This window comes from Amblyomma mixtum, chromosome 9, assembly GCF_055824585.1.
Source record: "Amblyomma mixtum isolate Tamu chromosome 9, ASM5582458v1, whole genome shotgun sequence".
Taxonomy (NCBI): Eukaryota; Metazoa; Arthropoda; class Arachnida; order Ixodida; family Ixodidae; genus Amblyomma; species Amblyomma mixtum.
Window position 1 is genome coordinate 24028585 of NC_143020.1, and position 24303 is coordinate 24052887.

A 24303-nucleotide genomic window follows, 5' to 3' on the forward strand; every position below is an offset into this window, starting at 1 on the left:
CCCTTGCATTTTTCGGGCCTTGCATTTCAGCATTTATAGTATGCAAGTTCAAAAACCATATATTTAATTGGCATTTATTTTGATAATCCGCCTTTCATTTAAAATTAATAAAATGCAGTAGAGTTGTGATGAGGGCGAGAACATGTATGGCACATTGGCCGTGGTTTCCGCAAAGTTCGATTAGGCAGGTCTCTTTAAAAGAATAATATAAATATGCACCAAAAAACAAAAAAGCAGACAGCCTAAGAATTGCATTATTATCCGAATTCAATCGTATTTTGCAATTGTGTAGTGTTATTTAGAAAAGCTTTAGTACCCACCTAGCCTACTATTTGCTGTTCCTTTACCAGGCGTACACATGAACTGCCTTCTTGCAAGTGAATATTCGCACCATCATTTCTTCTAAAATATCCTCTTTATGCAGGCTATTTTCCTATGAATACGTTGTACCAGCAACCTAAGACGATATTGCGCTCAAAATACTAGATGCTAATGTGAGAACGAGAAGAAATTCAACCGCAGTCTTTCGTGTCTTCAGCATCAAGCTTTGTTTACTTTTCATCTTCTCATATGCCTAAATTCGCCGTCTCTGCGACGCTTTGTTATCGTGAAGAAGTCAAATTCCTCATTACCGTCCAGACAATTAAAGTCACAGCTACAAGAAAGCTATGCAGCTTTCACAAAATCTTAGCAGTTGAAGAATTTGTCCTTTCACAGGGGATCCACCACACGACCACGGCCTATCAAGGCCAGTCGCTATACTAAGTTAACTATACTGGCTAGCAGACAAGGAAGCAATTGTCCCAGTTAGATAACGGTGCATGAATCGATCCCCGGACTCTGATAACTTTTTCCGGGCAAGTATTACTTGGCAAGTATTCAGGGCAAGTATTACTTGTCTTGAATGTGGTGGAGGGTGCAAGGAATCCCGAGATGTCCAGCTGTCGGCTGGTCGTACGTAGCCTGAAGAACTTCTTCGCGCAGACTTGCGGGTGCAAGAAGGATGTAGGCTGTTTTGTTCCAAGTGAACTTCTCTTCACGAGGACATCATTCTGTTCACAGTACAAAGACAACCGTCGCTTTAACGAGGCGGGGGGTAAAGAAACCTTACTTCCATGTATTTCATGAGGCGTTTTAGGTTGGGGTCCGAGCGTTGGTGATGGGCAAAAGAGCTGGAGGGATGGGTCGTATGAAGGCGTCCTCACTGTCGTCCGGCGGCGGTGCACCTATAGGGGGTGTGACAGGCAGTTTGCTTCAGAGTGCTTGCGTCCCAACTTGTAAACGACGGTGACGTGAAACGGCTCAAGGTGCAGGCTCCATCGAGCGAGGCGGCCGGAGGGGGCCTTAAAATTCGCAAGTCAGCACAGTGCTTGGTAATCGCGGACCACTCTCAACGATCGTCCGTACATGTAATTGCAAGGCACTCTTTCTCAGCTGTCGATTAGTTAGCCTCGGCCTTTGACAAAAAACATCTAGCGTACGCGATTACTTTCTCTAGTCCATCAGTGTTCTGAATGAGGAGAGCTCCTAGACCAGCGTTGCTTGTGTGGGTATGAATTTCAGCCTCGGAGTTTTCATCACAGTGTGCAAGGCGGTTTCCAGCCGGCGGTGAAAACAATGCGACAGCAGCTGTTTTCTGTGGGTCTGGTTGCACTCCCTCCTTGCTAACGTTGTGGCCAAGAAAAAGCAGCTCTTCATAGTAAAAGTGTGCACTTCCCTTCTTCAAAATAATTAAATGTGCCTAGAACTGTCGGGAGCATTTTTTGGTGGTCTTCAAAGTTCGAATCGAGGAGAGTGACTACATATGCCAGACGAATCTGCCACTTCAGGCCGCCAGCACTGTATCCACTACTCGCTGTATTGTGACTGGTGCGGAACAGAGACAAAATGGCACCGAGGACACCCGGAGTGATGAATGCCGTCTTCTCGCGACATCTTTCATTGATCTGAAATTTCCAGTAGCCGCTGTTGTGGTTCATCGTTGACAAATACTTCGCGGTACAGAGCTGCTCCGGTCTCTCGTCTTTCTTTCTCACTAGAATGACTGCTGCCGCCCTGGGGCTTTTTGAAGGCTCTTTGCCGTCGTCGTGAATGATTTCTTCCGTTTGTTCCCAGATGGCTTGTCGTTCTCGCGGCGACACCCAGTAGAGGCTTTGGCGGAGAGTTCGGGCGTGCTGGGCGGTTATAGTCGATGCTTGGCCATAGGGGTTCGTAGGACCTTCAGTGCTGACGAGAAGCTTGGCCATTGCGGAAATGTGCGATTCCTCGGTCTGGAAGCAACTGCATGTTGCCTTCAATGATGCCAACAGTGTTATTGGCTTTCATGTTGCCTACTGAGACAATGAAGCATAAGCGGGGTGGGACAGTCGCTTCTTCCACTAGGACACTCAGGGCAATGTGATGTTTCAGAGTTCTCATCGAAGGGATTACCTCGTCCGTCGAAAGTATGATCAGCTTTTATGGCGGGTCGATGATCGCCTGATGCTCACTAAGGAAATGTGTGCCCAAGACCACATCGCAGGAAAGTTGCCGTAGCACAAGGAAGGTCGCAGGATAGGTACGTCCCTTCACAGTCGCTCGCGCTGTGCATCGTCCACATGGCGTACTGAGGTGGTCCCCTGCGGTGCGATTCTGTGGGCTGTCCCAAGCACTCGTGCCTTTCTTCAGCTGCGCAACGAACCTTCCATTCATCACCGAGTAAACGGCGCCTGTGTCGACTAGAGCAGCGGCAGCTCTCCAGCCGTCGGTAACCACTTCTATATCAGATGTCCTGGCTTTTGTGTTGCATGTCGTCCTCGGCGTCGGGTCACGGCTTTGTCGCCTATGTGAATCGTGGATAGGATGTGTTGTCGAAGCTCCTCTAGGTGGCGGCGTTGTTTTAAAGGCGGTTCGCGTTGCGGTAGAGGTTGCCAATGTATGCGGCGCTGGCATGTCAGAGGAGGCGTCTTAACCCAGCATGGTACTTGGACATCGACCAAGCCATGTCATGCAATGCAATAACATATCGTACCTTTCTTATCATGAGATAATGAATCGCAAGATTTAAAGATCATGCACCATTCAGTGCCCTTATTTTTACTTTCTTGCAATTCTTTTCCAGTGCCTGGTTAAGAATGCGCTAATAGAGAGTCCTGCGAGCACCATTTCAGAACTTGTGTGTGACCTCATCAACGTCCTCGACGTCAGTGCTGGCATACCCAACACATCTCTCGACAGCATTGTTGACGTCATTACGAAAGCCTTGCGTGAGTATTGCATTTTTCAGCCTCTCTTATCCCACACCCCCACAAGTGGTATTGCTAATCATACATCGGAGCTTGCAGAGCACGATGTGAAAGGGTTCGTTTGTGACAGGTGCTGCAAAACATATTGCATTCTTGAGGACTCTGTTGAGGCATCATTTATGCACGCTGGCTAGTTACTCTTAAAAAATAATAAACGCTTGATAAGCTTTTCATGACCGGCGGGGAGAACACGAAAATTCTATCGGCATCGCGCTCACCAAAGTGCTCGCAGCCCATGCTCAACTGGATCTGATATCGCCATATTTGATACATTTCCGGGAGTGCTCATAACCTAATAAAAGTGGCTTCCATGCCAAAGTTTATCGGCGCAGTTTTGTACTGTTCTTTGATGTATTATACCTGATTGCATGTATCTAGGCTAGCAGCAAGCAATATCACGTGTTTTCCAGCTGTGTTGCGTTCTCGCAATTGTTAACATAAATTGTTTTACGTGAAAATCCAGAGTAGAAAAGAGCCCTGTTCGTGTCTTGGCAGCTTAATTAGATTATGTTTAGATTGGAGTGGTATCTCTGAATCTGACTACCCTGCTATTGCGTTTGTAAGAATTGGACACAAAAAGCACTGGCCAAGTCTGAACATCTACTAGTTTATGGAAGAGACTAAAGGAATCAGGCACCCATAAATAACAAAATCGATATAGGACTCAACTTATAGAGCAAGCCGTCTAACATCATCAATCGAGTCCTGGTGAGCAGTTTAGCTTAATTGGCTACGAAGTCCTACGGGAAGAGGGATTCTGAGTACGACTAAGGTTCGAAAGAAATAAGCGTGAAGAGGTAACTCAAGACACGAATAACATGGCGCAAGATCTCAAATGGAAACCATGCCGTTAACATTGAATATGTAAACATTGAATATGAACATTGAATATGAACATTGAATATGAACCCGTAAACATTGAATATAAACGAGGAAAAGAGGTGCCGAAAAAAACTGGAGGGTTAGTGCTTCTGATTAAACAGGAAGCCCGGGCCACTACTGCGATCCATTACTTATCAGATGTGACATACGGTTGAACGCATCTGCTTTTCAGAGCACACAGTCGAGGAACTTTTAGGTGTCGAGGCTGGGCCTACAGACAGTTATTTTGCAAAAAAGAAGGTAGTAGCACAAATGCAAGCTAGCAGAATGCACGCAACAGTAATATGAAAAAGGTTAAAGGGCAATCCAAGAAAAACAACTGCACTTCGTTGTGGGTGATAGGAAGAAGTTCAGCAAAAACGCTCCAAGCATTCTGAATTGAACATCGCCATGCTTTAACATTTGGGCGCACTTTCCTTTGCTTTGATTTGTAGAATGATCTAGAACAACCACCAAATCCCAATGCGTTCTCAAAAGAGGTTCCATATGCTCTTTTTTGCGTTTCCTGCCAATGCCACTACTAATTGCACCGTTAGCCGATCAACTTCGTGTCAGGAGCACAGAACACAGCCATTCACTGCATTTCTTTAAAACCTGTCGAGGAGTCAATAGCAAACAAAAACACTGGGAGTTCGACTTGATGTGGTGTGACCAATAGAGCATTCGGTGCTTTTTTGGTTTGATTTGCTTTATGGGGTTTAACGTCCTAAAGCGACTAAGGCTATGAGAGATGCCGCAGTGGAGGACGGGGGAAATTTTAACCACCTCGGGTTCTTAGCGTGCACTGAAATCGCACAGTGCACAGGCATTCGGTGCTTTCTATACGTCACTCCTGGTGCAATGTCTTGCACGCTAACGGTGTTCTCAGGCAAGGGCAAGACTGAAAAGCACAGGCTTCATACCTTGCCACTCAGTAATCATTGACGCTCGTGAATAGATAGTGCCTCTTGGATTAGTTAAAGAAAACAGAACAACTGGCTGAATTGTCATCCTCCCTTTCGTAGAAGGAACTGCAATGGCTCTAGCGCCCCTCAAGAACCATTGGCGATAACGCGTTTGGAAATGGATGTATATCTACCATCAGCATACATTCAGAACGTTAAAGAAAGAGTTTACTGGAAAACTGGAGGACACAAATATTAAGTGCTAATAGAAAATACAGGCAGGGGCCATTAGCATTTTCACTCGTTAAGGCGTGAATATGGGTCTGTTGGTTATACGTGGAAACAGCTAGCGCACGAAGTTGGAGGACAGAAAGTGGACACCACTAGTGCTCGCGGTGTGTCCTCTTTCTGTCGTCCGGTTTCCTGCGTTAGCTCCTTTCATGATTAGCACTTCCACGCAAAGATGTTAGCATAGTCAAAGCGAAGATAAAATACCTGATAGACCACGCACTTCATGCAAAATATAGCTTAACTACTCATAATCACAATGTTGTGCTCGCGTGCATCCTGAGTACATTGCTATAAAACGCTGCTCGGCCTTAAATGAATTGATAATACAATTAAGTAACGTGTTCATTACAGCTGAATATCTGTTTACATGAAGCCAAGTGTCTCTCCTAGTTAATGCATAAGTGATATGAAGATTTTCAGGCGATGGATCTCAGAAAATGCCCTTTGGGGAAGAGATATGCAGCGCGATGTGAAATGATTTCCGCATTCCACGGTTTCGATTCCGTATGATGCGCAAGAGCAAAGGTTTGGGCACATCAGTCTATCATAACCTGTCCATTACCGTGCCGAACTGAGCTGCACGAAAAAACACTGGTGCATCACGTCTAAAAACCAGCTCCTTCATTGCGCTTGCAGCATTGATCTCCAAAAGTTCACACCCACTAAAGAGGAAGAAGTGGACTTGGGCAGGGCATGTAATGCGAAGGCAAGATAACTGCTGGTCCTTAAGGGTAACGGAGTGGATTCCAAGAGAAGGCAAGCGTAGCAGGGGGCGGCAGAAAATTAGGTGGGCGGATGAGATTAAGAAAATTGCAGGAATATAGTGGCCGCGGCTGGCGAAGGACAGGGTTAAGTGGAGAGACATGCGAGAGGCCTTTGCCCTGCAGTGGGTGTAGTCAGGCTGATGATGATGATGATGAAGGAGGAACTCATCAAATTAAATGTGCAGGTGTGGGGCTTTGAGAGCACATTTTAGTGCCTGTGTTAAAAATACGAATGCAAAGCGCACTGAATTGCACGTTACAAAGCACGTTTCGCATTGGTTGCAAAGCGAAGCTGTTATCGGACCTGAGCGGAAGAACATGCTTGAAAAAGAAAAAAAATGGACGCGAAGGGCGTTTGCTTAAAGTTGCGCTGGTCAGTTTTTCATGTGCATAAGTTCATTTGCTTGCATATCTTTGACGACATGTACTGAATACCAGCTGGCCAATGCCAAACGTGGCAGAGTTATGTATTCAAGGTCAAAAGATAAACAAATTAGGTAAGACGTGCGATGTACTCAACAAACACGCTGGAATCCTCTATTTCTTCACAATTTCATCTCACTAGCCCAAGCGATAGAGCGAATAGTGTTCATTCAAATCGCTCGCTGGACATGTGGCTTTCCTCTCAGAGTAACTTCCGTATCCTGCGTGCGTACGTTATTCAAAAAGGCGACAACATCATCAACACCTCAGTGGAAATGTAAATGCGGAGCTACCTTAACAGATATGAATTTGTCTCTGGTTTTTGAACACCAGCTTCTAATCGGTTTTCTATTTGGATCATTATCATGTATCATGAGCGATATAAAAGCGAGATATGGGCTTTAAGCTTGCATAGTTGTAGGCGGTCATGGAGACCGAGGCAAATATACTAATTCCTGAAGTTTCTTCATTTCAGAATGCTGAAAACAGCCGTGACTCATCACGCAAAAGAATCCGAGTCGGAGCTGCATCTTTTCATTTTCAGTAAAAGTCACCTTCGCTGGAAAATGAAAATCTTTATACAAGTTCATTGATGAATGTGCATAAATAAAACTGCGTCTTTAAATCAATTCAGCGTTGAATCGTTTTGAGCATCATGCTTGTATAATATTACCACGTGATTATATATATGCGTTTGTGGTGAGCGAGGGTTTAAAATGGAAGGCTTCAGTTTGCATTTGGAAACGACAACTTCAAAGGAGTTTTCAGAAGCAATCATTTGCTTGTTCTATGACGGCTTAATCACTTTGCTTTAGCTGATTTTTATCAGCTCTATCACTTCAGTCTGTAAATAGTGCTCGAACTACGATCACTTCCGAGACAATAGCTTGAAAACTGACTGCTAGTGCTGAAGTGTGCTCTGTAATACAGCGTTGCATCCCCATAAACAACGAGTAATTCACCCAGAGAATGGAAAACTTGCCGAAGAAACAAATCAAAGACTATTTTCTAAAAAAATGAGAAATTCTGCTCAATATTCGAAAAAAAAAACGAAAACGTCAAAGCCTAGTTACATCACCACGCGTTTCCCTTAAAAGTAAAAATATTTGTAGCAAACTTCGCACGAATGTATTTATTTGATTTCACACAAAATTTGTTTCCGTGGTTGAAACATCTGAGGCAGCTTGAATAGAACGTCTGGTGCGGTCAACCATAAAAAGCAATTTGTGAGAGGCACAGAAAGAGTTGTAAGATGTTTTCGACCTGTGAAACATTTCACATTGTACATACTGCAAGATGTTGAAACTGTACCTTAGCAGCGAATAATTGGAAGCTGCATGCACAAAAGCAGGGCACCTGAGCTTTCACTATCAGAAGTGGGCCTTCTGAAAGCTGGAAAATTTTGACACTCGTGCGAAGACTACAACTTCACGGACATGATAAATATTCGAAATTTTCAAAAGGCAATCTCAGTGTCTTTATTCCTTCAGAAGAAACGACTTTGCCGATCTTCTGCTGAGCAGAACCTAAACAATGTAAAAGATGAATTCTTGGAAAAATATTTTCAATATAAATAGTGTAAGGTACCTTCATGGAAATGATGATGTTAATGGCCTATTCTTTCAAAGCGTTGCAAAATCTTTCTTTTGAAGTTTTTTTTTCTGTCGCTCGCATCAAGCAGTTAAGGCTAACCTAGGGAACCAATAGAGGAGGTTTGTGGAGACAGCGCTAGTGTTAATAGGAGGAAAAAATTGCCGACGATTACGTTACTGCCAAATGCGAAATTTGAGTGCAGGTAAACAGTTGTTTCAACTTTTCGAAAGATTGAGGAAAAGAATTCCAGCACGACAAGCATGTACAATTACAGGCAACTTATTTTTCACACACAATCCTTCTTCAAGAAACACTCACTAACAGTTCTTGATTGTCATGAAGGAAGCTTTGTGGTTGCAGAAACAGATATATATATGATCGAGTTGCTGCACTAAGGCCTGGCTCTCAAAGGCGAGGTTTATGAAAGTATTTCGCGAGGTTCTCAGCCGTAGGAGGCGTTACGATGAAGAGCAACGGGATATTCTCCCGCATAAGTGGTAAATTCCTGTTTGTCTCTATATGTAAAGTCCCCACCCACCCTGCCACCCGGGCAGGTGGCAGTTAATGGTTAACAGCGAGAGTTCGCTCACCGTTGTCGGCGTTAACGCATGCAGTCCACATCGCTCTCTCATCACTCCACCCAACTATAAGCGTGATTCTGGCTTCCGCTGACCCAGGCAGCGAGTCATGCGCCCTTCCTTTCCTTGAAATTATCGAAATGCAAAACGTTAACGCCAACGCCCATAAACACTGCCCTAGCGCCACTGGTAAAGGCCCTTGCTGCTATCCCAGGGCTACGCACAGCCATATACGTGGATGATATAACCCTCTGGACAACGGTAGGATCCCTTGAAACAGCCCAGGGTATCGTGCAATCTGCCAGAGACATCACCACCACCCATTTAGCAAACACATGCCTCCATTGCTATCCAAATAAATCGAAACTCCCGCAGCTGAAACCCCTCCCCAGTGACCCCCCGATTGAACTGCACATGTACGGGCATCATGTGCCCATTGTGTCTCAGGTGAAGATTCTCGGTCTTCTCATTAACAACACCTTCGATGCAACCGCCACCCTTCAGCTCTTGCAAAGACAGACCAAACAGGTCGCTGCACTTATCAGGCGGGTGACAGCACGCAATATGGGCTGTGTGAACGCGAGACCCGCATTACATACCACCTCCCATACCACATACTCACTCAGCGCAAAGCATAACAGGCAGTCATTCTAACACGCAAGCCTTTCACCTCCACCCTATGTCTTCCACGCACGGTTAGCACAAAACGTCTCCTGGCTGCTGGTACCCACAATACAGTGATCGAATTAATTGAGGCTCCACGCAGTAATCGCACGGAAACAGGACAACGCCTATCGCTACAGCTTCATCTCAATCCACCTATTCCCACCCCAACAAGACCTACACCTCGCATGATTTCTCGGCGCACGCAGGATCACATATGTCAGAAGCACCTACCACGCAATATAAGCGCTAGCCTTGATGAGAGTAGGCGGCAAGATCGAGAGAGCTATTAAACCAAAACATACAGCAACCGCTCCGATATCCTTTATGTCGACGCACAAGAAAATTCTAAAGCAGGATTTCTCACGGCAGTCGCAGCCTATGAAGACGGCACCGTGGGGGCTGCCGCCACTATCCGAACTAATTCGCCTGCAGGGGCGGAAGGAGCCGCCATCGCACTTGCTCAGGCCCACTCCACCATTCATAAAAACATAACCGAAGTTTTCACAGAATCTCAAGCCGCGTACCGCCACTACCTAAAGGGCGTGGCGACGCCGGCATCACACCGTATTCTTGCCATGGCCACCTCTCTCGTCCGAAAGGTTTTTCTGTCGCGGATCCCAGAGCATGCCCCGATCCCTCGTAATAGTAATAGTAGGTGTTTGCTATCGTCCTCCGTCCTCTTCACCCACCTTTTCTGACGACCTTCATGACGTCATTCATATGGTTACACTGCGGTACCCGAATAATCCTTTCATTTTACTAGGAGACTTCAATTTTCCCAACGTTGTGTGGTCTAATGTGCGTTCCTATTGTAATCTTTTTTCTAGTGAAGCTGACAAATTTTTGAATTTGTGCAGCGATTTCAACTTGTCGCAGCTTGTAATGCAGGCAACTCGAATTACGTCTGCTACTTCTAACATCTAAGATTTAGTGCTCACCACTTCACCTGATATTTTCCAGCCCATATCGTATCTACAAGGTTTAAGTGATCACTTACTGCTTCATTTTTCTTTAACGTACACCGTGCCTCACCAGAGCAACTACAAGAAATATATCCGGGACTTCAAAAATGCTGATTTTGGTGCCGTTAACCGTGAACTGTGTGCTTTTTTTAGACGATTACTTACCCAGCTTTCATGACCGCTCCGTGGACGCCAACTGGAATTTGTTTGCCGAAAAAGTTTCATCGCTCATCGATAAATATGTTCCGCGCATAGTTATCGCATCTAACCGGCAATCACCATGGTTCAGTCAAACGTTGAAAAGGCTCAGTAACAAGAAAAAACGTATCTTTCGAAAGGCAAAACTAACCGGTTCTCAAGATCGTTGGAATGCTTATCAGGCCGCAGCTACCGAATACAAAAAAGCACTCAAGCTCGACAAGGATTCATTTTTCAATACTAGATTACCATCTCTTTTAATTAGTAATCCTAGGCAATTCTGGAACATCGTTAACAAAAGAGACGGTACTGCTATCGCCCTTAAGGTCTCAGCCGACGCACTTATCCGGCCTGATGAGTGCGCGAATTTTCTAAACTCTGTATTTGTCTCTGCTTTTTCAAAAAATGTTTGTTCTGTACCACACACATATCGTGATGCTGACTTTTTGCCAATGGACCCTATTATCTTTTATATTGCTGGCGTGGAAAAAATGATAGAAAAACAAAAAATTTCTTCATCATGTGGGGTTGATAACATCAATTCAAAGTTTCTGATCAGGACTAAAGTATACAGCGCTATAATTCTTTCTCATCTTTTCCAGCAATCTCTTGACACAGCCTGCATTCCTGGCGACTGGAAGGTCGGGAAGGTGATTCCCTTGCACGAGTCTGGAGATAAGCATTCACCGCTTAATTATAGACCCATTTCTCTAACGAGCATTCCATGCAAAATCATGGAGCATGTAATTTACTCTCACCTAGCATCATTCCTACAGTCAAATGCCTTTTTTACAGATTATCAGCATGGATTTCGTAAGTCATTTCCCTGTGAAACACAACTCTTATCGTTTACGCATGATCTGAATTCCATCCATGACTCGGGTTCCATTGTCGATTCTATATTCCTAGATTTTTCCAAAGCCTTTGACAAGGTTTCACATCAACTGCTTTTTTTTTCAAACTAAGCAAACTTAACCTTGATACTAACATTCTTGCATGGTTGCATTCTTTTCTTACTGATCGTTCACAATTTGTCACGGTAAATAACACTTGCTCCTTCACTTCGCCAGTTGAATCAGGCGTACCACAAGGCTCTGTGTTGGGGCCTTTGCTTTTCCTAATATATATCAACGACTTGCCTATTAGCATATGTTCATCAATTAACCTTTTTGCAGATGACTTTGTCATATACCGCGAAATTAACAGTGACGCTGATGTAACTCTTCTTCAGTCCGATATTTATCATGTTCTTGACTGGGCTAACACCTGGTGCATGCAACTAAACCCTAAGAAATGCAAGCACATGCGTGTTTCTCGTTGTAATACTTCACTGCCCACGTATCATCTTAATAACAGCAGCATCGAATCTGTGTCTTGTTACAAATATCTAGGCGTATTTATTTCTTCTAATCTTTCTTGGAACACGCATGTAGATTATATAACTAACAACGCTAATCGCATGCTGGGCTACTTACGCCGAAATTTTTATCTTGCTCATAGTTCTGTAAAATTACTTCTTTATAAATCGTTAGTTCGTACTAAACTGGAATATGCTGCATCTGTTTGGGACCCCAGTCAAGAGACGCTCATCTATCAACTGGAATCCGTCCAGAACCGGGCGGCTCGTTTCATTCTTTCAAATTATCATCTCAACTCCAGCGTTACGACTATGAAAACAAGCTTGTCACTACCCCTGCTGTCACAACGTAGGAAAATATACCGTCTTTGCCTGTTCCATAAAACTTATTACGATAATCCTATTCTTAAGAATAAAATGATGTTACCACCCTTTTACATTTCACGTCGCATTGACCATCGTCATAAGGTTGGTATTCCTTCATGCCAAACCAACCATTATCACAATTCATTCATCCCAAGTACGTCAGTAAGCTGGAATCACCTTCCCGGATCTATCGTCGAAATTTCTGATAATTCTATGTTTAAATCTGCTTTAACCAACCTGTTGCTGTCATAAACTAGAGAATCCTTAACACTGTCATCTTTTTTTTCTTTTTAGGGTTGTTCCACTTGTTTAATACGCGCGCAAGTTACTGCCTTTTGAACGTGATTTCTCTTGTCGTTTGTTTTTATTGTATCCTGTTGCTTTTTGTTGTTGTTTTCATTCTGCGATATGCGCTGCTAATTTTTTACTTGTTTTGACGTAACCTGTTTACTCGTTTTTTTTCTGTGAGCTTCATTTATGTCTAATTATTAAGTGTATTTACAGCTGTATTTTTTGTTTCACTTTCGTGTGTAATCCATTCCCCTCTGTACTGCCCTCTGGCCCTGAGGGTAATGAAATAAATAAATAAATGAATAAATAAATAAATAAATAAATAAATAAGTAAATAAATAAATAAATAAATAAATAAATAAATAAATAAATAAATAAATAAATAAATAAATAAATAAATAAATAAATAAATGAGCGCGTTCATACGCTGGCCCGAGAACTCTCCTCCCGGACCCCGGATGATGAAGCACATAACCATGTGAAAGAGGCCCCATCGTTCCTTTCTACGTATCACATCACCACATTCTACAAACTCAGGCGCATGACATTGCCACCATCCCACAGTACCTTGTCGCCCTCATCCAACGCCACGCGTCTATAATTGCAGACAAGCTGCTTTATTTCACCCTACCGTTTCTCATGCTTTCATCCCCGCTCTCCTCCTGATTGTAACACCTGTGGCGTGCCCAGAAGTACACTCTTCCTCTACCTTTGAGAATGCGCTTCCAGAAAGGCAGTACTCCCCATTCCCAGTCCCACTCATTTTTCATAAGAGGCTGCTTGACGGACCACTCAGCCCACCGGACAGAAATGGCTGGTGGATCGGGCTTTATGTGAAGCACAAGTCCGTGGACTCCTGGACCAGTAGGGGACCACCCTGGAAGATTTTTTTGTCCAATTACCCCCGCAAAGCATGCGGTCGTAAGGGAGCCAAAGTGTGAGAGACAGCCCAAACACTGGGCCTCACACTACTCCTAGACCCCGACAGGCTTACTCGCATTGGAAACAGTGTCACACAGGACAGCTGCCCCGATCTCACTTTCGCCCGCAACATCCCAGACGCACGCTGGGAAAACCTCGGCATGAACATAGGTAGCGACCACTATGTTCTCACCACAACCTTCACGGCTACACACAGCAAAGCCCCCAACCGAACAATCAGGCACACTAACTGGGACGCCTTCCGATACGTGCGCGCGAAACGCACTTCGGCCCCCATAGACGACCTGGACGCATGGACAAACTCGCTTTTCGAAGACCCCGCCAGTGCCACCTCCACGACTACCCAGAACGAGGATGGCCCCTCTCCCGACGCCAAACTCATACACATGTGGGAGGCCCAGCGCAGTCTTAGGGCTCGCTGGCTCCGCCAAGAACACAATCGACCCCTCAAGCTCCGTCTCGTTCGCCTCGAGCTAGAGATCGAAGCTTACTCTGTCAAACTGAGTCAGGAGCAATGGCATCAAACCTGCGACCGTCTTAACGGCCAGTTAGGATGCAAAAACTCGTGGTTCTTGCTCAGACATCTACTGGACCCAACTCACACCAAATCCACATCTCACAAGAACCTCACCCGTGTCATACACGCTTTTCAGGGAACAAATGAGGAACTCCTCGCTACCCTGAAAGACAAATACATCAATACTTCCACTGAAATTCCCATCCCTTCAGGATACACGGGTGCTCATAACACCAACATGGACGCCGACATCACGGCAGGAGAAGTCCGCGCCGCCCTCAACCAGATTAAAACCACCGCGGCCGCTGGCGACAACCACATAACCAACAAGATGCTTCGTAACCTCGAAGATCAGTCCGTCGAGGCACTCACGGACCTCTTCAACCAACACTGGCATGAGGGTCGCCTTCCAGACACTTGGAAGCATGCCAAAGTGATTTTCATACCTAAGCCAGGCAAACGACTCGAGCTGGGCAACCTTCGGCCCATCTCGCTCACGTCCTGCCTGGGAAAGGTCATGGAACACGTCATACTCAATAGACTCCACACTCACGTAGACCAAGAGGACCTTTTTCCCCCCACTATGATCGGCTTCAGAACCGGCCTGTCCACTCAAGACATTATGTGGCAAATCCAACACGACATCCTCGATCCGAGACCCATCCGAGCTACACGAACCATCCTAAGCCTAGATGTCAGCAAGGCTTCCGACAACGTGTCACATGCTTCCATCCTGGAAAACCTCTCACAAATGAATGTAGGCACTAGCACTTACAACTACATCGCCGACTTTCTTCATAACCGTACAGCAGAACTTCACATTGCAGACCTCCACAGCGAGAAGATCACACTAGGCACCCGAGGAACACCACAAGGAGCAGTCCTATCTCCGTTCCTTTTCAACACTGCAATGAGAGGCCTCCCTCCGCTCCTGGAAGAGATACCTCACATTAAACACTCAATATATGCCGATGACATTACCCTATGGACCAACTCTGGCTCTGATGGGGAAATCCAAACCTCCCTCCAAACAGCAATCGATAAAGTACACTACTTTGTACAGGCGAACGGGCTCACATGCTCCTCCACGAAGTCCGAATTACTAGTCATCAGGGACAGACGAGCTCGCCTGCCCGTCCCCGACCCGCAAGAACCTATTGTGCTTCAAGTCGACACACATCCCATACCTCCGATCCGCACCATCCGCGTTCTGGGTATGTGAATACAGAACAACACGCAAAACTCGGAGGCCATTCAGCACCTCCGCACCACAGCCAATCAGATCAACGGCCTTATCCGCCGCATCAGCACCCGCCGCAGAGGTATGAAGGAGGATGACCTCTGTCGGCTCACGCAAGCTTTCCTCATTAGCAGGATAGTCTACTCCTACCCCTACTATCACCTCCGCCGGAAGGACGAGGAAGCTGTGAACAGCATTATACGTTCAGCGTACAAAGCGGCACTGGGGCTACCTCAGTACGCCAGCACACAGCACCTCCTCCAACTCGGCATCTACAAAAACGCTCACAGAACTCATAGAGGCACACAAGACAGCCCAAATCCACCGCCTCTCCCACACTAAACACGGGCGGCTCATACTTGACCGTCTCAACATCAACCCCATAGGCGACGTCCACCCCACGACGCCCATTCCGATAGGGGTCTATAGCCGCCTAGTTATAAAACCAATCCACAAAAACATGCTACCTGGCCGCCATGATACGCGCCGTCAGCTGAAAGCCCAAGCACTAGATGCCAAATACCTTGCCGACGAACACGCAATATACGTAGATGCTGCACGGCAAAGTGCAAACACATACGTGGCTTGTGCAACCACGCCACAGTCTACTCTCGTCACCGCCGCCGCAGTAGTAGCTCACTCTCCGACAGCGGCAGAAGAAACCGCCATCGCGCAGGCCATCGCTGACCCACGTACGCGCACAGTCTTCAGCGACTCCAAAAGAGCAATACAAAATTACTCGGCAGGTTTTATCTGCCACCCCGCTGCACGCATCCTTCGCGGCTGCACTCCCGACCATAAGATAAACCTGGTCTGGGTACCCGCCCACGCGGGAAACTCTGGAAACGAAGGGGTCGACCGACTAGCCCGAGGACTAACCAACCGGGCGGCCGGCCCCACGGACCCAGACGCTCTTGCCGAGGCTCCCCAGACCTTTGCCGAAATTACCAACCCCTACAGAGAGATGAGACGCCAGTTCCCGCCTCCACACCCCGACTTGAATCGAGCGCAAGCCACCTTGCTCCGCAGGTTGCAGACACACTCTATCCTTAGCCATTCTAGACTTTCACTCATCACAGACGGGGAATACGACCCCGTCTGCCAAAATTGTTACCAGGGAGAAATCGCCACCCAGGCTCACATCCTCTGGGGTTGCGCGGTAAATCCGCCCCTTCGAACCTTACTGCCAGCTCCCTCCGAAGACGGATGGAACCAGCTCCTCAGAAGGCCAGACAAGAGCATCCAACTGGCACTCATTTCGTGCGCCCAGGAAGTCGCCCCCACCTGGGGGCCACACCAAGCCCACCTGCCCTAAATCCCGCCAATCTATGGCAATAAAGTTGTTTCTCTCTCTCTCCATACATCCACAATCAACGGTGACAGCCTATGTCTTCAGCGTGGCGTTTCTGGCACAAGGTTGTCAATGCCTGCAGCCTACACCTCTCGCTCATCACCCCACGCACCGTTAAGCGCGATTCAGTCGTCCACTGACCCAGGAAGCTAGTTATGCGCACTTCCTTTTCTTAAAAAGGCACAACGTTGTAAATGCCAAAGCAGGCAGCGCACATCTGCCACGTAGCACTATCGAGGTGTCCACTGTTCCAAGACGGCAGTTATGTGCCTTTCCTCCGTTCCCAAGCTCCCGCTCCATTGCTTTGGCAACTTAAAGCGCGTCTAAGGTGTCGACTGCTGATTACAAAGGACAACGGTGACGGCGACGGCGACGCCGCAAAACGCAGAAACGGGCGCCAATGAGCTGCGCTCTAAAAATTGTCGACGATTATGTTACTTCCTAAGGCGGTATTTGAGCTATGGTCACCAGCTGCTTCAACTTTTCGATAGATTGAAGCAAAGACTTAGAGCAAGACAAGTATGTACAATTCCAGACAACTTATTACTTTTCCCACATTTTCCTTTCTCAAGAAACACTCCACTAACAGGTCTTGATTGTCATGAAGGAAGCTCTGTGGTCGAAGCAATAGATGGCTATACGCTCGACTTGGTACATCAACGCCTGGTTCTCAAAGATGACGTCTGCGCAAGTATGTCGCGAGGTTGTCAGAGCCGTGGGAAGCGTTACCATCGAGACGAGCGGGATGTTCTCCCGCTAAAGAGGTAACTTCCTGTTTGTCTTTATATGAAGATTAAAGTCCCCACCCACCCTGCCACCCTGGCAGGTGGCAGTTAATGGTTGGTCACGAGAGTTTGCTCACCGTTGTCAACGCTACCCAGGGACCCAGGGAGCAAGCAATGCGCACATTCTTCCTTAAAATTATCTCAGTGTAAAACGTTGCAGCGCCAGCCCCAGTTAACCTAGCCCACTATCATCCAAACTTTCCCACTCCCGCATGAGCCCAATGCTCAGAACCCTTCGCTTCTTCTCTCCTCATCCTTTCCCTCTTCCCGGCGGACCCTCCCCTGCGGGACCTAGAGAACCTCAAGACCTGGGAGGACTGGGAGACCCTGCTGCGCTCGGAGGACCCGTCCGTGCAGACCATCGCCACCAGCCGTGCTGCCAGTGTTCTGGACCTCAGGAACATAAACACTTGAGCGCAGTGGGGTCGTGAGGGAACCCTGGGGAGTGCCCCGAATTCCTGTTGAAATAAAGTTTTCTCTCTCTCTCTTAACACAATGAACGCCGCCAGCCTAGAGAGAGATGTGGCATGCAGGCATTAACAATGTTGTGCCAGAAACGCCGCGCTGAAGCCATAGGCTGGCGGCGTTTCAGCGCGGCGTTTCTGGCACAACATTGTTAATGCCTGCATGCCACATCTATCTCTTATCAACCCACGCACCCACTGACCCAGGGAGCCAGTTACGCGCACCTCCTCTCCTTAAAAAAGAATAACGTTCTCAATGGCAACGCATGCGCCTTTCCTTTGATTTCCAAGCTTCCGCTCTATTGGTTTCGCAGCTTAGAGCGTGACTTAGGTGTCCACTGTTGGTTACAACGGACAACGGCGACGCCGCGAAACGCAGAAGCAAGCGCCAAAGAGCTGCCCTCTAAAATGCAAGCCTGCCGGCAATAGATCTGTCGACATGTTTTGTATAGTGATATCATGCAATATATGAAAAAAAAATGAGTAGTCTTTCTCATTTCAAATCCTTTTGTGCTGAATTGTTGGGCATGCACAGCCACATCTCCATCGCTGGCTCTTTTGAACGGCATTTGGCTAAAACATACCCAGAAGAAATGTCCCCGCAAAAAAAAATTGCCGACCATTACATTACTTCTTATTGCGAAATTTGAGCGCGCTTTCATGTCTGCGACACTCTACCGCTTGGACTCGCGTCCTCTGAGAGAGTCCAGGGTTCTGGGGCCTTGGACAAAACCTTCCTCATAAAGGAAAGCGGTGAAAGCGCTCCTGAGGTTCTTAAAGGACTCGGTGTTGTGTTACAGTCTATAATCTTAATAATCTATAAGCCTGTCTATAGGTTTTAGTGCGCACCCTCTGTCCCGTTGACTAAGAGGTCGATGGGCACTTAAAGAACTCATTTCATTGGCGCTCTTTTTCTTTTTCCCCCTTTGTTCCCCTCCCTAAAGTGTAGGATAGCCTACTGGGCATCACCTGGTTAACCTCCCTTCCTTTCCGTCCATTTCTTTCTCTCCCTCTTTCTCTCTCTGAGCGCAGCTCATCAGCTGTTTCAGCTTTTCGATAAATTGAGGCTAAGAATGCGAGAAAGACATGTATGTACAATTGCAGACAAATTGGTATTTTTCTCACATTTTCCTTCTTCAAAAACACTCCACTAACAGTTCTTCATTGCCATGAAGGCAGCTTTGTGGTCGCAAAAATAGATGGATATATGCTTGACTTGCTCCACCAATGCCTTGTTCTTAAATGCGAGGTCTACGCATGTATTTCGCTTATCGCGTATCGCGAGAGTTCACTCACCGTTGTGGGCGCTAACACATGTATCCTACATCTCTCTCTCTCTCTCATCACCCCACGTACCCCCGAGCGCGATGCAGACTTCCGCGGACCCACGCAGCTAGTTATGCGCACTTCCTTTTCTTGTTTTATCCAATCTGTCCCGGTACTCCCTCCATCCGGTACGGTGTGCCTCGCCGCATATCACGCACTTGGGCGCGCACGTGGTCTTCGGGCAGGTTTTGCACTCCGCACAGTCCGCAGACAATCATGTTCGCTGCGGGGCACACGTCGGAGCGATATCCTTGCTGGAAGAAGCTTCCAGCAAGGACATCGCTCCGACATGTGCCCCACAAAGAAATTTATTGTGTGCGAACTGTGCGGAGTGTTATTGTTGTTATTGCGACTATGGGAAGGATAAAAGGGAAAGTGCACGGGCCTGCCTACTGGCTCGGGCTGATCCACACTCGCTGTCACGTGCAGACAGAAGAGCGTTGATGACAGAGAGAGGGAGAACAACTTTATTTTCCACTTGGTTGGGAGTTAGGGTAGGTGCGCTGAGTGTGGCCCCCAGGTCGGGGCGACGTCGTGAGCCCACGAGACGAGTGCGAGTTGTGTCTTCCTGTCTGGTCTTGCAAGAAGTTGTATCCAACCCTGCGAGGAGGGAGCTGGCAGTAATGTTTGTGAGGACGGGTTAGCCTTGCATCCCCAGAGGATGTGTGCCTGAGTGGCAAACACTCCGTGGACACAGGACAAACGGGGTCGTATTGCCCGTTAGTGATGGGGTATAGTCTAGAAGGACTGGTTTGGTTTGGTTTGGTTTATTGGGGTTTTACGTCCCAAAGCAACTCAGGCTATTAAGGACGCCGTAGTGAAGGGCTCCGGAAGTTTCGACCACCTGGGGTTCTTTAACGTGCACTGACATCGCACAGTACGCGGGCCTCTAGAATTTCGCCTCCATCGAAATTCAACCGCCGCAGCCGGGATCGAACCCGCGTCTTTCGGGTGAGCTGCCGAGTGCCCTAACCACTGAGCCACCGCGGCGGGCTCTAGAAGGACTGAGAATAGAATTATTCTCCAGTCTTCGAAGCATGGTGGCTTGCGCTCGGTCGAGGAGAAGTTGGTACACCTGTCTTGTCTCCCTCTATATGGCTGCCCGGTTGCTTAAGCCTCGGGCAAAACGGTCGACCACTTCGTTACCAGAGTTCCTCGCGTGCGCACGTACCCATACTAATCTTACTGTGCGGACGGGAGTGCAGCCGCGGATGATGTGTGCTGTGTGCTGCAGGTAGACAAATTGAGTTCGTGGAGAAATTTTGAATAGCTCGTTTAGAGTCACTGATAATCGTGCGAGTCTGGGAATCGGCGATGGCCAGCGCGACCCCGAACTCTTCGATAGCGGTGGGAGTGTGTGTTCACTGTGGCGGCGTTTATAAGGGTGGTGGTTGGCGTGGCTACGCAGGCCACGTTTGTGTTGGAGTTGCATTTCGCCGCGTTCGCGTACATGGCGTGGTCATCAGTGTAGTATGTGTCATCCAGAGCCTGGGCCTTGAGTTGACGGCGCGTATTGTGGCGGCCGAGCAACATGTTCCTGGCCATGGGTTTGATGATCAGCCGACTGTGGACTCCAGTTGAAAGGGGAGAAGTGAGGTGGATGTCACCTGTAGGGTTGATGTTAAGGCAGTCGAGAATATAACGACCATGTTTGGTGCGAGAAAGGCGGTGTATCTCAGTAGTCTTGTGTGCTTCGATAAGCTCTGTGAGGGTGTTGTATACCCAGAGCTGGAGCAAACGCTGCGTGCTGGCAAACTGCAGCAGTTCCATTGCCGCCTTGTACGCCGAGCGGATGACGCTATTTACCGCCTCTTCATATCTGCGGCGCAGGTGGTAATAGGGGTATGTGTAGACAATCCTACTAAGTAGGAAGGATTGTGTGAGGCAGCAGAGGTCGGTCTTCCGCACGCATGCCTCTGCGGCGAGTGGCCATGCGGCGGATGAGGCCGTTAAACTGGTGGGCGGTGGTTCGGAGGCGTTGGATGGCTTCTGAGTTCTGCGCGTTGTACCTAACAACAGGCATACCTAACACGCGGATGGCCTGTACGGGAGGTATGAGGTGGGTATCGATGTGAAGCCTGACCGGCTCATGGGAGTCGGAACTGGTCGGCCAACCCGCCTATCCGGGATGACCCACAGTTCTGATTTTGTGGGCGAACAAACGAGACTGTTTGCCAGCACAAAATCGTGAACGGTTTCGATTGCCTGCTGGAGTGAATCTTGTATCTCCCGTTCGAGCCAGAGTGGGTCCATAGGGTGATATAGTCTAGGTATAGTGAGTGTTTGATATGGAATACGGTGTCCAGAAGTGAAGGGAGACCTCGCATAGTAATATTAAAGAGGAGCGAGGACACGTCTGCTCCCTGTGGTGTCCCCCGGGTGCCCATGGGGATTTTGTCGCTGCAGAGGTCTCCAGTGTGGAGTTATGCAGTGCGGTTGTGGAGAAAGTTGGCAATATAGTTGTAGGTGCGGGTGCCTACATTCATCTGGGAGAGGTTGGTGAGTATAGATGCGTAGGACACGTTGTCGAACGCCTTACAGACGTCGAGGCCGAGAATGGTGCGTGCAGCCCGGATGGGACCCGGGTCAAGTATGTCGTGTTGTATCTGCCACATGATGTCCTGGGTGGACAGTCCAGCCCGAAAACCAATCAAGGTGGGCGGAGGAGGTCCTCCTTGTCTACGTGGCTGTGAAGTCTGTGTATAATTACGTGCTCCATAACCTTCCCCAGGCAAGTCGTGAGCGAGATTGGCCGGAGATTGCCCAGCTGGAGTCGTTTTCCTGGTTCGGGTATGAAAATTACCTTGGCATGCTTTCAGGAGTCCCGAAGGTGACATTCATGCCAACGGGGGTTAAAAAGGTCCTCAAGAGCTTCGACTGAATGGTCGTCGAGGTTGCGTAGCATCTTGCAGTTGATGCGGTCGTAGCCGGCGGCCGCGGTAGTCTTGATGTGGTTGAGGGCAGCGCGGACTTCCGACGCCATAATGTCTCTGTCCACGTTTGGGCTCTTAGAACCCGTGTATTCCGAGGGGATGGGTATGTCCATGCTGGTGTTGATCTATTTCTCTTTCAAGGTAACGAGGAGTTCCTTGTTGGCGCCTTGAAACGCGTGTATGACGCGGTTCAGATTCTTGTGGGATGCAGACTTTGTGTGTGTCTGTTCAAGCAAGTGCTTGAGCCCAAACTACGTGTTCTTGCATTCCAACTGCCCGTTGAGGCGGTCGCAAGTCTGGTGCTGGGTTTGGCAGAGCAGGCTTCGATCTCTCGTTCGAGGCGAGCGAGGCGAAGCTTGAGAGGGTGGTTGTGTTTGCGTTGGAGCCAGCGAGCGTGGAGGCGGCGCTGGGCCTCCCATATATGCATGAGTTCGGCGTCGGGCGTAGGGCCATCCTCTTCCTGGGTGGTCATGGATGTAGCGTTGGCGGCGTCGCGGGCCAATGTCTCTCTCCATGTGTCGAGGTCGTTTATGGGGCTCTGCGGACTCTGAGTAGGTCTGTGCGCTAGTGCGACTGGGGCCGTGCTGTGTGTGGCAGTAAAGGTAGTGCTGAGAACATAGTGATCGCTATCTGTGTTGATACCGCGATTTTCCGAGCGCGCATATGGGATATTGTCGGCGAAAGTGAGGCTGGCGCAGCTGTCTTCCGTGACGCTGTTGCCGAAACGGGTGGGTCGTCCCGGGTCGAAGACGAGTGTCAGACCCAGTGTCTGAGTTGTCTCCCACGCGTTAGCTCCTTTGCGACCACAGGCTTTGCGGAGGTAGCCCAATTCGGCATGCGGTGCATTAATTCGGCATTCGGTGCCATTCTCCTCCGCGCGGCTGCACAGGCCTTGCGGAGGAGAGTGGCTACCTTAGTGCTCTTGTCACTTCGGGGGCTGTGCACGTTTAAGATGTTGAGCGGGTATTGGATTCGGCTGTCGGGAAGGGCCTACACGAAAGTGTGCGGTACTTCGGCGTAGTCAAGATCGAGCTCAATGGCTGTGAGGTTCCGGTGTACGAGGATGGCTGTACTCGGGCGGAGATCCGGTTCCACCGGTTGGTTGTAGGCGGTATAGCTTGTGAGGTTAATGTCCGTGTACGTTTCTTGGAGCGCGATAATGTGGGGTGTTTATGGCTGTGCCTGCAGGGTAAGCTCCAAGGTCTCCGCTTTGCCTTGAAGCCCTTGCAGTTCCACTGCCACACCGTGATAGGCGCGCTAGCCATCACTTTTCCTGTAGGGTTCGCAGCGCTGCGAAAGCGCTATGGCGGTTCTGAGAATACTGCCAGCACACGCGCGTGCGGCTGTACTCTCGGGCGCGGGAGTCAGAGCAGGCTGAATGCGCCGGGGGTTAGTAAGGTCGGCGATTTGCGGGTGGACCATAAAGCGGTCTAGACGGATGGTGAGGGTGTGGATATTGGCTGCCATGGCGGCGCAGCCGTCAATGCGACGGTCAATTGTGGGGGTCAGCCGTTGGTGGGTGTCCTCTATTTTAGGAATACGAGCGTCAAAGGCGTTCAGTTTGGCCTCACTACCGGAGGTGGAGGATGGGGGAGCCTTGCGCTTAGAGCATTTGGGCTCGTCGGTGTCCATGTTGGAGTCATTTGTGTGATGGGAGTTGGGAACGCGAGCCATCTGCGGTGGCTGCGGTTTTAGGTATGCCTGTGCGGACTCCAAGCTGTCAATTTTGACATTGGCCTGCCCCAACTGGAGCTGTAGCTGTTTCACCATATCTGCCAGTACGCTTACCTGTGGTTTGACCATTTGGCTTGTAGCTGGTAGCTGGTTTTGCATCCAACCTGCATGGCGGGCTTGCTCTCCGGCCAGGTATGGGAGTTAGCCCGGGTATCCCGAGTGCGTGATGTCCGAACTTTCTCGTGGTATTTGGTATTTGGTATGTGGTATTTGTACCTTCTGCTGCTGGTGGGATGTGGCACACGGTGCACGTGGCTTGACAGTTGGGTGGCTGGTCGGCTGGCGGGGATCATAAGCCACGCCGCAGCGGCGGCAAGTGGGTTGCAATGGCTACGACTGTTTGGCTGGAGGTGCTGCTTTGCAGTTGCGGGAAAGAGTCATCTCTTGGGGGTCGTTGCTGGCTGCCGCGGCCATGGGAACGGGACTGGCGGCCGTGTGACAAGGTTCCGGAACCAGTGTGAGTATCGGTGGG